The sequence below is a fragment of the Corvus cornix genome, chromosome 1 (assembly GCF_000738735.6).
Source record: "Corvus cornix cornix isolate S_Up_H32 chromosome 1, ASM73873v5, whole genome shotgun sequence".
Classification (NCBI taxonomy): domain Eukaryota; kingdom Metazoa; phylum Chordata; class Aves; order Passeriformes; family Corvidae; genus Corvus; species Corvus cornix.
In genome coordinates this window covers 10,520,585-10,533,344 of record NC_046332.1, presented here as the reverse complement: position 1 = coordinate 10,533,344, position 12,760 = coordinate 10,520,585, and the positions used below count along the sequence as shown (strand labels likewise).

The 12,760-nt window shown below is 41.5% G+C and overlaps 1 protein-coding gene across 1 annotated transcript in view; it reads left to right on the top strand.

Annotated features, from left to right (window-relative positions):
- Positions 1-3,464: 3,464 nt before the first annotated feature.
- The window catches only part of ROBO2 (roundabout guidance receptor 2), a 1,042,619-nt gene continuing 1,033,323 nt past the window's right edge, over positions 3,465-12,760 (top strand). The window contains exon 1 of the mRNA XM_039556213.1: positions 3,465-3,684. The gene's annotated coding sequence lies outside the window, so the exon portion shown is untranslated. The remainder of the gene's footprint in view (positions 3,685-12,760) is intronic.

Sequence of the window (12,760 nt, the reverse complement as noted above, 5' to 3'; positions counted from 1 at the left end):
GTATTTCCAGTTCTATTTTGCTTCAGAACTAATGGATGTGGAAAAAAAAAGAAAAAAAGAGAATGAAAGACATCTACTTATCACTGTTTAGGTGATATGATCAGAAATGTAGCTTTTCTGTATAGTCGACAGAGAGTTTTTCCTAGGCAGTAATTCAGATGGAAGGCATGAATACCCACTTGGATGTTTACATTTAATTAGATACTTTGTACTCCTTTACTGAAACACCTGGAGAAGAAAATTCATTGTGCCCTATAGTAACTAATATTTTTGAGCTTGGATTACTCCTTGGAATACACTGTAAAATTGGTGTTGCTTGGAGCATATTTTTGGAAGGGAAGATGATAGGTTTGTAATTATGAACAAATATCTGCAGTAGTTCAGTATCTTTCTCCCTCAGGCTTTTCCTTTTCTTCATATTCAAATCTGTTGCATCTGTTTATATAATTCCAAAACCAGTTCAAAGCCAAAATTTTGAGGCTTTTTTCTTGGCTCTCCCAGCAATCTGTTTAACTGTTTATTAAGTGTCTATCACAGCAGTCTCTTTTTACCCTGTGCACGTATTAGGAATCATTAGCTGTCACTAGAGGATAAGCATCCACATGGAAAAGCTCTGTAATGCACACAAGGTGCAGTCTATTGACATTACATCATATGCCTTGTTATATTACCAAAACAAGTTATCTGAGTATCAACACTGCATGTACACATCACATCATTTTTAAATCAAAGCACTTAGCAGCAAAGAAATGAATAATTAAGAACACATAAAACTTATGCTGCCCACACAGTAATTATTCTTCTCCAGACTTTTACCTCAATAGACTATAAGGTCTTCAGTGAAGGCAGATTTTTGCTGTTGCTGTCCCATACTTGTTTGTGTCTGACATAAGAGGACCCTGTGTGCTCTATAGCAAAAGCGGAGGAGGCCAAAGATCTCGTCTTCAAAATATGTATATGCATCTTGTAATTTTAATTCCATTCTAAGCTGATCATTATTCAGTCCTTGATAATTTCTCATAGTAACTGTTTGGCCCTTGTTTGATTTTGATTTTTCACTATCTGAGAAAAATTTTTGTCTGGTGGAAACTGCACTGAGGCCATGGATGCCAAGAACTCATGCCATGTCAGAGCAGCGCTACCCACACTGCCAGGTGTTAACCATGAGGATGGTTTTGATTGCCCCGTAAAATGAGCATACCCAACTGGACACTACCCTAAATGAGCTTCCTAAATGGGAGCTAGTGGCTAGCCCAGGGCAGCAAAGAAAGTCTTCTCTGCCACAGCAGGATATTTCATACATTGCTTCGTGCAGTTGGTCCCATTCAGTTCATGACTTCTGCCACCAGCATTTTAGCTCTCTTCTTCCATGCTTCATCTCTCAGACCATCTGTACAGCAAGGTGACTTCTGAGTGCAAAGCCAGAGCAGCCTGAGTTTTGACACAGTCATATCTATAGTCATGGATCAGTACTGGATATGCTCCAAGACACTTCCACTAAAGAGGCCTGTGTCTTCGCTGTGCAATCTGTGAGGAGCCTAACTGGCACACCTGCTTTCAGGCTGTTGTTGGGGAAACTTGCACCATGCAATTTTAAGTGTGTTGCGATCTAAACGCCCTTTCCTAAGCTTATGTTACTGTCTACATCTCAGATCCTGAGATTTCAAGGTCTGTCCTTCCTCTAGTTTTGCTCCATTTTGTAAAATGTTGTAAATGCCTGGCTCTAGGTTTTGTCACGTGTGTGTGTATGTACATACATATATTTAAAATATTTTCTTAGCCAACAAAAGGAAGCTCAGTAGAAAAAGAAGACATTTTTAAATGTACGTTAAACAGTAAACACCTTGGGCAGGCTGTGAGGAATTGCATGTATAATTTAAAATAAAAGGCATACATATTAAATAATTATTTAATTACTTCCGTCTGTCCAGCCTTCCATACTCTCTTCCATTTCCACAACTGTAATTTGTATTCTCATGCCATACAGGTACTTAGAAAAGACATGCACAAAAGTACATAATATAAATATTGATGAACTGAAGGGTCATGCATATTGTTTCTAAGATAACCGTACCTACCCCTTGTCTTTCTTGATCATTGATGAACTTTCCCCAAGTCTGCTTCTATTTTTTTTTCAATCACTAAACTATTTTCAACAAACAGCAAGTGGTGGGTTCTTTTTGTTTACACTTTATGTGAATTGTTAGTAATGAAAATTTCCTTTCTCAATGTAAAATATAATTTTTTTTTTCCAAAATAACTTAGCAATGTTTTTTTGACAATGCTGAAACACAGCTTTTTTGTTGTCCTGGAATGTTTACTTAATATTTAACATACTCTTGAGATAAAAAGCATTTATGGAATTATGGAAATTTTTATTGCTGAGATTTACAAAAGGTGAATACTTCCCTTTCTGCTTGAGAGCACCTAAAATGTGAACTCTTATCTGAATTGCTTCATGGACATCTCTGTGGAAAAAAAAATCTGGTTCTGGTCTCATGCTCCTTGTTGGTTGTTCCTCACAAAACTATGCTGCTTTATTTTCAGGCATTACATTCACAATACCAATTTTCTGGAGGACTTCAAGTCATATTTCTCAGAGAAATAGTGCTTGGAGAAGCTCTGTAAACACTTCAAGTGTTGATAACCAAGCTGTAGCTGGTAGTGTTATTGAGGCACTACACTTAAAGCTTCCCAGAGAAGCTGTGGCTGCCCCATCCCTAGGAGTGTCCAAGGCTGGATGGGGCTCTGAGCAACCTGGTCTAGAGGAAGGTGTCCCTGCCTATGGCAGGGGGGTGGAACGAGATGACCATTAAGTTCCCTTCCAACCCAAACTATTCTGTGATTCTCTTGGTTCCATGATTAAATACAAGAAGCAAGGGGGAGGGAAAGGAATGATTTGAAGAGGAAAATCATTCTACAGTTTAAGTACATGCACATCTGGAATCATACAGGGATCTGGCTCTATGTGTGAAACCTCAGTCATTTCTTAACCTCTCTATCCCAATGTCCTCAGCTGCAGAATAAGGTTAATAATATTTGCCAGCCAGTGGTAGTGGATCACTCATCTGTCAGAATGCATGCAATAAAGTATGATTTCTGTGTATTAGGGGGGATATCACTGATTCTTCAGGCACTCATGAGCTGATCCCTATTTTCAGAGACTGCTGGCAGAAACCACTTGGCATATTCCCAGGAGAGATAGCATGCCATCTTCAAAGGATGATAAAAATTTACGACTGGAGCAGCTTGCCCGATCTTCCAGCACGGTCCAGCAGGCGGGGTTTGGCCCATGTGCTGTTGCCGGTGCCCCGGGGCCGGGCCGGGTGCCGCTGTCCGCGGTGCTGGAGCTGCGGAGCGCCGCAACTTTCGCGCCCCGCCCGTCCGTGCGCCCACTCGGGCACGTTTCCCGGGAGCGCGGCCTCTAATTAAACTAACTCCTCCCTTCGGCTGCAGGAGCCCGTAGGAACGGGGGCCTTCCCCTCGCTCTCCATCCGCTCCCCTTCTTCTTTTTTACCCCCTTTAAACAGAGCAAGTGAGCTTCCTCCTCCTGGGCTGTGCAAACTGCGGACCGCGCACTCCGGGGGCTTTAATTCCAGCGGGATCTGCCCCCTCCCTCCCCCGACAAACTTCGGGCGCCTCCCGCATCTCCCGGGACCGCGTTTCGGGGCTCCCGCCGCCCAGGTAAGAGGTGGGGGCAGAAGCTGAGAGATTAAAAAAAAGGGGATGGGGGCGGAATCCTGCGGTTTAGACCCAGCACAGGCCGAGCCGGGCCGGGGCTCACCCCGGGGGGCGGGCGCGGCGGAGCATCCTCCTCCTTCAGCGCCTCTCCGGGCAGAGGCAGCCCCCGGTCCCTGCACCGCCCCGCCCGGCGCCGGCTGCTCCCTCGGCAGGTGCCTCCCGCCAGGTCACTTCCCCAAGTTTGGCCGGGGCTGGGGGTGGGAAAGCGGGAGAGGTCGGTGGGCGCCGGGGGCGCGGAGCTCAAGGGCAGCGGGGATAACACCTGGTGCAAAGCTGAGCTGTGCTTCCAGCTCGGCTTGTTCTGGGCATCCCTCAGAATCCTAATGCCAAAGCTAAGGGAGCAGTCAGGAACGTGCTGGCATGAAGAAAGAGCATCGGAGTTTTGCTCGTTTATCCTATTTTACCTACAATTTAATGCATGAAAATGTCAGTTATTTCAAATTATAGTTCACAATATACCAAGCAGTTCAGCTCATAAAAGGTATTAGAGTGCAGTATGTAAACTGGAAATTGCAGACTTCCTTTATTAATTTAGAACTAGCATAATATATTAAATTTTGCTGAAGTTAATACTAAGAAAAAAGTTAGGCAAGAAAGATAGTTGCAATTAGCTTTGGGAGAAGTAATACAAATGCAAATGAGTGTGATGACACTTCAGTACAGGCATGTTGCACCAAAGAGAACCCAGCCTGATAAATTTAAGCTCTGCGCAACCAATTCAGAATGAGGCTTTTTTTTTTTTTTTTTTTTTTTGGTCATTCTCATAAGTTTAGATAAGTGGCAATATATCCACTGCATACATATGTCTTTTATAGATAAAGCATTTATGATCAAGAAGGAATAGTAATACTCACATGGGTCCTTACAAAGGCCTCTAGGATTGCAAAAATAGTCTCTAACTAACTTTATTGTTAAAAATCTTGGGCCAAGAATAGGCAGGGTACCAGCTGTAAATCCAGGGAAGTAGTTATCCTTCTAGCCAAAGTTATGGCCTGCTATTTAAAGTTGTTGATACTGGGTTACTAATTTCTGATATAACCTACATAAAATAAACTTCATGAATTAAAACAGTTGTGGAAAACCAACCATATTTTATTCCTAATGTTATAGAAATTAATGATGGAAACTAATTTTGGACTTACATGTTACTTGTTACATTTCAGGTACTTCATACCTGGTGCACATTTCACTATTTCTCTGGCACAGCTGGATATAGTGTACAGCAAGTGTACACTGTACAGCAAGTGTAGTGTATAGCAAGTACATAGGTGGCTGCTTTTGGTCATTACACAAAGTGTAAGCCAGAGCTACAGAGGCAAAATTCTAAAAGTATTAATTCCCTTGTCTCATGTCTCCTGCTGGGCAGTGAGAAATAGGTGCACTCTACTGCAGCTCAAATCTGGTGCAAGTAGGGGGTGTTTACCTGCATCTTCCCATCCAAGGCTCCATCAGCAATGTCAGTCAGAGAAATGATTGAATGATTAATGGAATGAGAATGATTAATATGGGCACAGGATATTCACAAGGTTGTTGCTATAACCAACAGTTACAGTGGACATTTAGGTGTCAGTCTTGGTAACATTAATAACCCATGTGCCATTGGGGAAAACTCAAAACACCAGACGTATAGTTTCTTTTTAGTTAATATGTAGCAATTGGGTGTAAGTGTGTGTCTTTCCTCTCTTAAATGACCTTTGCCTGCATGCAGAGGACTGTCATGTGATCCGTGTGTTGCTCAAGCTGCTGGAGTTCTTATAGTGTAGTTATGGTTTGCTGTTTCTCTGAGTAGTTATGAATTTCATTTGCACATTTTACTCTGGCTTCAGAATTAATTAAAAGGTATCTGTTTTGATGTCAAATAGGGTTCTCAAAATCAACAGAAAAAAATGCTTATACTGAAAGTCCCTTTATTCCAAAATTCCTTAATTAGGTAGGTTGTAAGCATCAGAATAAATATGAACAAGAATCCCACCAATCTTATTTTTTAAAGAAACAGTAAGAAAAAGAAGTAACATTATGGATGAAAGCTATTTCTTACTATGTTTTAACTGAATTTTAGTTGGATTAATGTTTCCAATGCGAATTTTTGTGCAGGTTCAAGTACTAGGTGGGCGATATTACCTTCCTTTGTCCCTCCTTGACTTCTTGTTTGTGCTAAAATTAAGTTTCCCAACTGTGAGACATCATCAGGCATTTTCACAAGTAGCAATTGAAATCTCTTAACACGCCTACAAAGCTGAAAGCCAAGTCATCTATTTAAAGAGTGTTTTGAAGTGGTGCTTTTCTTTGTTGGTTGTCTGGGCAGTGGAGAAACAGTTTATCTGACATCAATTCCCTTGGAATATTTGGGTTTTTCTGTGGAATAACTGACCTTAATGAATGTGGGGAATTGGCATCAGATTAAATCTTTACCCACAGTTCAGCTCCATGAAAAAACTTAGGAGTGCCTTCAGCTCAAGGGCTTTGTCTTTAAACCTTGAATGAAGAGAACCTGTTCCAAGGTCAGCTAGAAGTTATAAGGAACAACAAATGACCACCTATGAAGTCTGTACTGATAAAATATTTTGTGAGAAGGACAAAGCAGTCTGCCCCTTTGGAGGGAAACCAAATATCTGTTTATCTGAGTATCATAGTCACAATATTTAGTGAAGTTATTAGAACACAGGACTGCATGGTTCCTGAGCAAGTTCCAGCAGCAGTTCACCATTCCCATTTGTGTATGATGCATCCAGATATTTCAGAGTGGTTTCCACTCATTAGAGATCATACACTGATCTCCTAGTGTATGTTTAGCTTACTCTAGAGGGAGAGAAAAATCTTGGAAGAAGACAGAACAGTATCAGCCTTTATGAAAGACAGAAACAAGCACTGTGGCTGCAATTGGAGCTGAGGCGGGAGTCACAGAAAAACATAACATGACATCAGGGGTTAAACTTAGGTGAAAGTAGAAAAATAATGGCAGTCTTTGTCCAAAAAATCCCCTCAGTCAAGGTGTCAAAATGAGATATTGCTTTTATTACACTGTACTGATGCTCAGGCATTGATTTTTCTTTTATCTGCTGGTCTGCTTCTCAATCAGCAGAATTTCTTCATCAGTTCTACCCTGCACCTCACAGCTTCATGGTGTTTGACTGGGAGTCATGACTGGGCTTCTGGAAGGTAGCATGCCCTTGGCTGTGGGAAAACCAATATTAAATATTATGTTGATTTTCACAGTATAATATTTTCTTCTTTTCTAACCTGTTTTAAACCATGATTTGGAAAGTAGCTTTGCTTTTTTTTTCATTAAGACAGCTTTCAAAACCCAAGGCCTCCAACAATGCTAGTTTTTCTTTTAAACAGAAGACAAAAGCCCCACAGCAGTAAATTGAAACTAATGGCTGTATTTCCTTCCCTCTTCACCCCTTAAACAAGAAATTTCTGTCACAGAACCCCACTTAGCTAGAGCCTAGAATCAGGGATATAAAATATTGGCTGAACAATGGATTTAAGATGCCACATTCTCAGGAAGCTTGGTCAGAATAAAGACCTCTTCAAGTCACAGAGGGTGTCTGCCCTTAAAGGTACAAGTTTCTGGCTCTCATGGATCAGGTCTTTAAAATCATGAGATGCAACATGGTTATGCATAGGAAAGTTATTCAAAGAAGTTCTTGAGGATTTTAAAATTTACTAGCCACCGTGCTTTTTATCTTATGGAAGCCCAGATAGCTAAACTCTGGAGAGATCCTTTGAAAGAGATGTAAGCAAAATTCCAATAAATATTAAAAACTTCTAGACTACTCTCCAAACGCTTTTTGGTAAATTATGCACTCTCTGAACATATGAAGGTATGATTTCTGGTACGGGTGGAACATTACCAGTCTCATTCCCCTGGGATTTATGCCTACTTGAATTTTGCATACTCAACATAACAGGAAAAATAGCCCTAACCAACTGTTTCCATCTTTGTTGGTACTCCCACTCAAAAAATTAGGTGTTTTTTTGACTTTTCCCATTCTTCACAGTTATTCTGCCCTGATTTTTTTTTTTTTTTTCCAAGTCCATCAAAATTACTTTAGGTCAGGCAGGGGGGATTTACAAGAATAACTGCGCTAGTATTCCTTGTTAGTGGTAATAATGTAAAAATATGTAGTATATAGAAAACACTGTAATTTAATAACTCATTAAATCATGATCCGATTTCTTAGCTATACTATGTGATGCTTCATTGGAATGTATTCAATAGATCAACCTCCAGCTAATTTAGTTTTTCCAAACAGTCCTGTACAATATTATTGCAAACATTTGTAACTGTACCAAAAAAAAAAAAAATACAAAAAAAACCAGCAGGAACCAAAGTTGCTCTCAGGCACATTAGGAAATCCTGTGCATATCAAATAGCACAACTGGGACGTACTCATTTGTTGGTGGTTAGGAGAGGTGTCAGGCTTTGACAAACCTATTCAGACTTTACTACCCTGCTGGTATGCACCTGAGCAGATCCCCAGGTCAGCCTGGCATCTCCCATCCCTTAGCTGCTCTCCATGAAGACTTGCAAGTCTGTTGGCTGCTGTAAGAGACTGAATAATTGATTTCTGCAGCCATGCTCCCATGCTGGGGGAGCTGGAACGTGGTTGTGCTTCTGCACTCCCTTGAGAACACAGGACTGCATGGTTCCTGAGCGAGTTCCAGCAGCAGTTCACCATTCCCGTTTGTGTATGATGCATCCAGATATTTCAGAGTGGTTTCCAGTCATTAAATATACATACGACGCTCATGCAGAGAGTCATTATACCCACTCTTCTGATGGGAACAGAGATTTTTTTTTTCCCCTTATTTTTTCTTGTTGAGTCAGAGCAAAGGGCTCACCTTGAAAATTCCCCTGCTAAATTCAAGCACTGAAAAGAGAAAGTTTGGGTTAGAGCTTGTTTGCTGAGCCATAGTATCTGCATAGTATCTTCATCCTTCTAAGCAGTAGGCTAAAATGTGTCAGCACAAGCACACTTGCACTGAAAAGTCTTTATGTTTTTTTGGTCACCTTAGGGGGCTTGGAAGACTTGCTTTCAGCCTCACTCACACTGGTGGAGTGTCTCTATTCTAATTTTCCTTCCCCATCCACTACAAAAAAAGTGAAGAAATGCTTTAGCCAAAATGTTCAAAATCCTATAAGGAAAAAATTAAGTTACATCAACCTCTGCATGCTTCTGATGTGTGTTAGAGACAAACCAGACCACAGCAGCATGTCCAGGACATGAAAGGTGGGCAAGTGATACACAACATCTTTTATTTATTCCTTTTTACAGAAATTTAGTTATCTACTGTAGTGCCCCCCTTTCTCCTTTGAAGTGTAACACAAGAAAATACATCTTAAACCTCACTGTTTTCTAATGTAAATGTAGAGTGGGGAAAAGAGATCAGAATAATGAATGCTTCCAAGAAGTGCTGATGTTTTAACAGTGGATTTTGTCCCTGCTCCTTTTTCTCTGCTCTTTGTTTGTTGTGGACCCTCATTTTAGACATGAGTGTTTCTCACAAGGTTTTGGTTTTTTTTTTTTTCTAATCTTCCAGTATTATTCTCCATATGTGTTTGAGATCAAAATAGTTATCATCTGAATTTAACTTAGTACATCTTTCTCTTTGTGATAGGCTGCTATTTCAGAGGGTACAATGCCACTATTAATCATCATAAAGGAAATGCATGAAGACAGTCCAAAATATGTGTCAGGCACTTCAAGGTGATGGATGCACAATAGATGGCCCCATTATTATCACTCAGTAACTTGAAAACTTTTGGTCCACACATTTTCTCACTTTAAAACATCATTAACTTGTTCATGGGATCCAATACTTTGTGAAAAATGTATTACTCTTCTACTCACTTTTTCCTCATCCTTCATGCCGCATTGACAGAGCCGGTTACCTGAAATTTCTTAATGCATTGTAAGTTTACTTCTCAGTGTATGAGATAGCAAAGAAAACCAAAACAAATGGTTGTGTGGAACACACGTCAATTATATTGATTTTGATCTGTTAATGTAAAAGCAGATTGTATGAGTGATTGTAATTAGGGAACTTATGTTTATTGGTCACAGTTCTAGTTACTCCTTGGATTTGTTCTCTTTTGTGAATCAGACTTAAATACTGAAATATCTGTGTCAACTGAATGTGGCTGATATTCTCCTTTTAGGATTGTTACAAAAGTTATACAAACCTAGTGAGATTGACCAGTGCAGCCCACAGATATTCCCCAGTCAGATCATTCACGTGATCTAGTCTAACCATCTGCAAAGTAAACGGTTGCAGTTTCCACAAGTATCTTCTGCTATCTATAGTGGTACAGCCAATTCCTGTATCAGAGCCTGTCATCTGAACAACTGGATGAAAAATCTTAAAAGCTAAAGTCATCCAATATTTAAACTTTCTATTGCAAAGGAAGTATTCTTTTTCATTTTGGGAAAAAAACCCTTTTTAGTTATAATGAAATTGCCATGAAGGTTCATAGTGTTTCATAAAACTGAAATTGGTAAGTTTCTATACACAAAAGAATGGAAGAAACTATCTTTCTAAAGGCCTTGAAACATATTTGCCTTCATTCAGGAATCATTAATTCACAGTTACAGTGTGTCTGTAGGTAATTTTTATTTCTCCTAACAGTACATATGTTGTTTTCTTTATAACATTAATCTGATGTTAAAAAAATTCTATCTTAAAAATATTGCATCTCTTACATTTTTCCCTTTAAATTTTAATCAGAGAGTATGGAAGAATCAATAGTTACTTAAAGGTTACTTTGAAAGGTTCTGAAAGCAAACCTGATTATAAGTTAGTGACTTAATGATTTAATACATTACTGGATAATCAATAATTGCTATCTGATGTTCTGAATCACTCTTACTAAATATGTTTTGGAAAGTTTGTAATTACACCACAGGCATGCTGAACTGAAGAAGACATAATCAATGACACAGACAGTGGATCAAGAGCACCCTCAGCAAGTTTTGCAGATGACACCAAGCTGAGGGGTGCTGTTGACACTCCCGAAGGACGGGGCCATCCAGAGGGATTGGACAAGCTTGAGAAGTGGCCCATGGGAATCTCATGAGACCAAGTCCAAGATGCTACACCTGGGTTGGGGCAAACCCTGGTACCAATCCAGGCTGGGCATGAACAGATCCAGAGCAGCCCTGGGAGAAGGATTTGGGGGTGCTGGTGGGTGAGAGGCTGGACATGCCCCGGCCGTGTGCTCTGGGAGCCCAGAAACCCCCGTGTGCTGGGCTGCATCCAAAGCCCCGTGGGCAGCAGGGCAGAGAGGGGATTCTGCCCCTCTGCCCCGCTCTGCTGAGACCCCACCTGCAGTGCTGCATCCAGCTCTGGGGTCCCAGCACAGCAAGGACAGGGACCTGCTGGAGCCAGCCCAGAGGAGGCACCAAGGTGATCAGAGGGCTGGAGCAGCTCTGCCATGAGGAAAGGCTGAGAGAACTGGGATTGTTCAGCCTGGGAAAGAGAAGGCTCTGGGGTGACCTAATTATGGCCTTCCAGCACCTGCAGGCAGCCTGCAAGACAGAGAGAGACTATTTACAAGGGCCTGGAGTGACAGGACAAGGGGGAATGGCTTCAAACTGACAGAGAGTAGGTTTAGATTAGATATTAGGAAGAAATTCTTTGCTGTGAGGTTGGTGAGGCACTGGCACAGGAAAAGCTGTGGCTGCCCCATCCCTGGAAGTGTTCAAGGCCAGGTTGGATGGGGCTGTGAGCAATGTGGTTTGGTGGAAGATGTCCCTGCCCATGGCAGGTCCTTCCACCCCAAACCCTTCTAAGGTTCTATGATTCCATGAATTGCAGAGGCCTCCCTTCTAATGTCACAAGAATCTGTGTTCCAGCAATGGATTTGCCATCTCAGTTGAACCATGGATGCCTCCAAGCTGACAGATGTCCTCGGCTATCTGTTCAGCTCTGCATGGGAGTTCATGGCTTTTCACCTTCTATGCACAAAGGTTGTGTCTGGCAGCTTGGATTGAGGAGCAGGAGTACTTTGGCCCAGCGAGGGCAGCACTGGAAACCTCTGGTGTGGTACGGACCTTGTTAAGCTGCTCTTGTACTGGCTCCGAATTTAAACAGGCAAAATCTTATCATTACATTGTGTAAACAATCCTGATACTGCAGGGAAGTCCTATCACATAGTATCTGGTTCCACAGATAGCCCTCTGAGGGAGCTTGTATTTATAAGTCGTTGGTAATGTACTAACAGAAAGGAGGTTAAAAAATACAGTATTTGTAACAGGCAAAGTAAGACATCAGCGATAAATTCAATTATTTTAAATGCATCAGACCAGGCTCTGATTTCAGTTACGTGGATATAAACAGGCCTGCTGGTACCACAGACTTTTGTGCATGCAAGGAATGTCAGAATCTGTTGCTGCCTGCTCTGAGCTTCCCCTCCCCCTCCCAAAGACACGCGATCCCTGCCCATGTGCTCCGAGCTCCTTTGTTCCAAGCGCGGGCAAAGCCAAATGTAATTCAGACTCTTCAGCAGTGTGTGACTGGCCGGTCACCCCAGGTCCACCCCCAGTCCTCCCCTTTCCCCTTCTCCTAATAAAAGATGGTCAAGCGGAGGCTCCGCCTCTCTCTCAGCTCAGCAACTTTCCTGTGAACATCTCTGGTTGTCTGTCTCATTTGAAGGCTTCTAACTGCAGGGAATTGAGCGAGCAGGGAGCTATATTTCTCCCTCTTTGCTTCTGCTGATGGTATTTGCTCTGCAGCTGATTCAGGTACCGATTTTAGAGCTACTAAAGTGCTAGATCGCCCGTGCTGCGTCTCAAGGCTGCTCGAGGCTTTCTAAGGCATTGAAATACAAGCGCTAGCCAGTATAAAGCTGAAAAGATACCTTCCACAAGAATCTTGTCTCAGGGATGTAAAAATACATCCACTTTAGACTATAATCTGTATTAGAAAAATTTAGTCTGTCCTCGGACTTTCCTTAGACATCAACATTCAAAATATTTATAGGATATTTTTTGAGTTTGGTGATTTTTAAACAGTA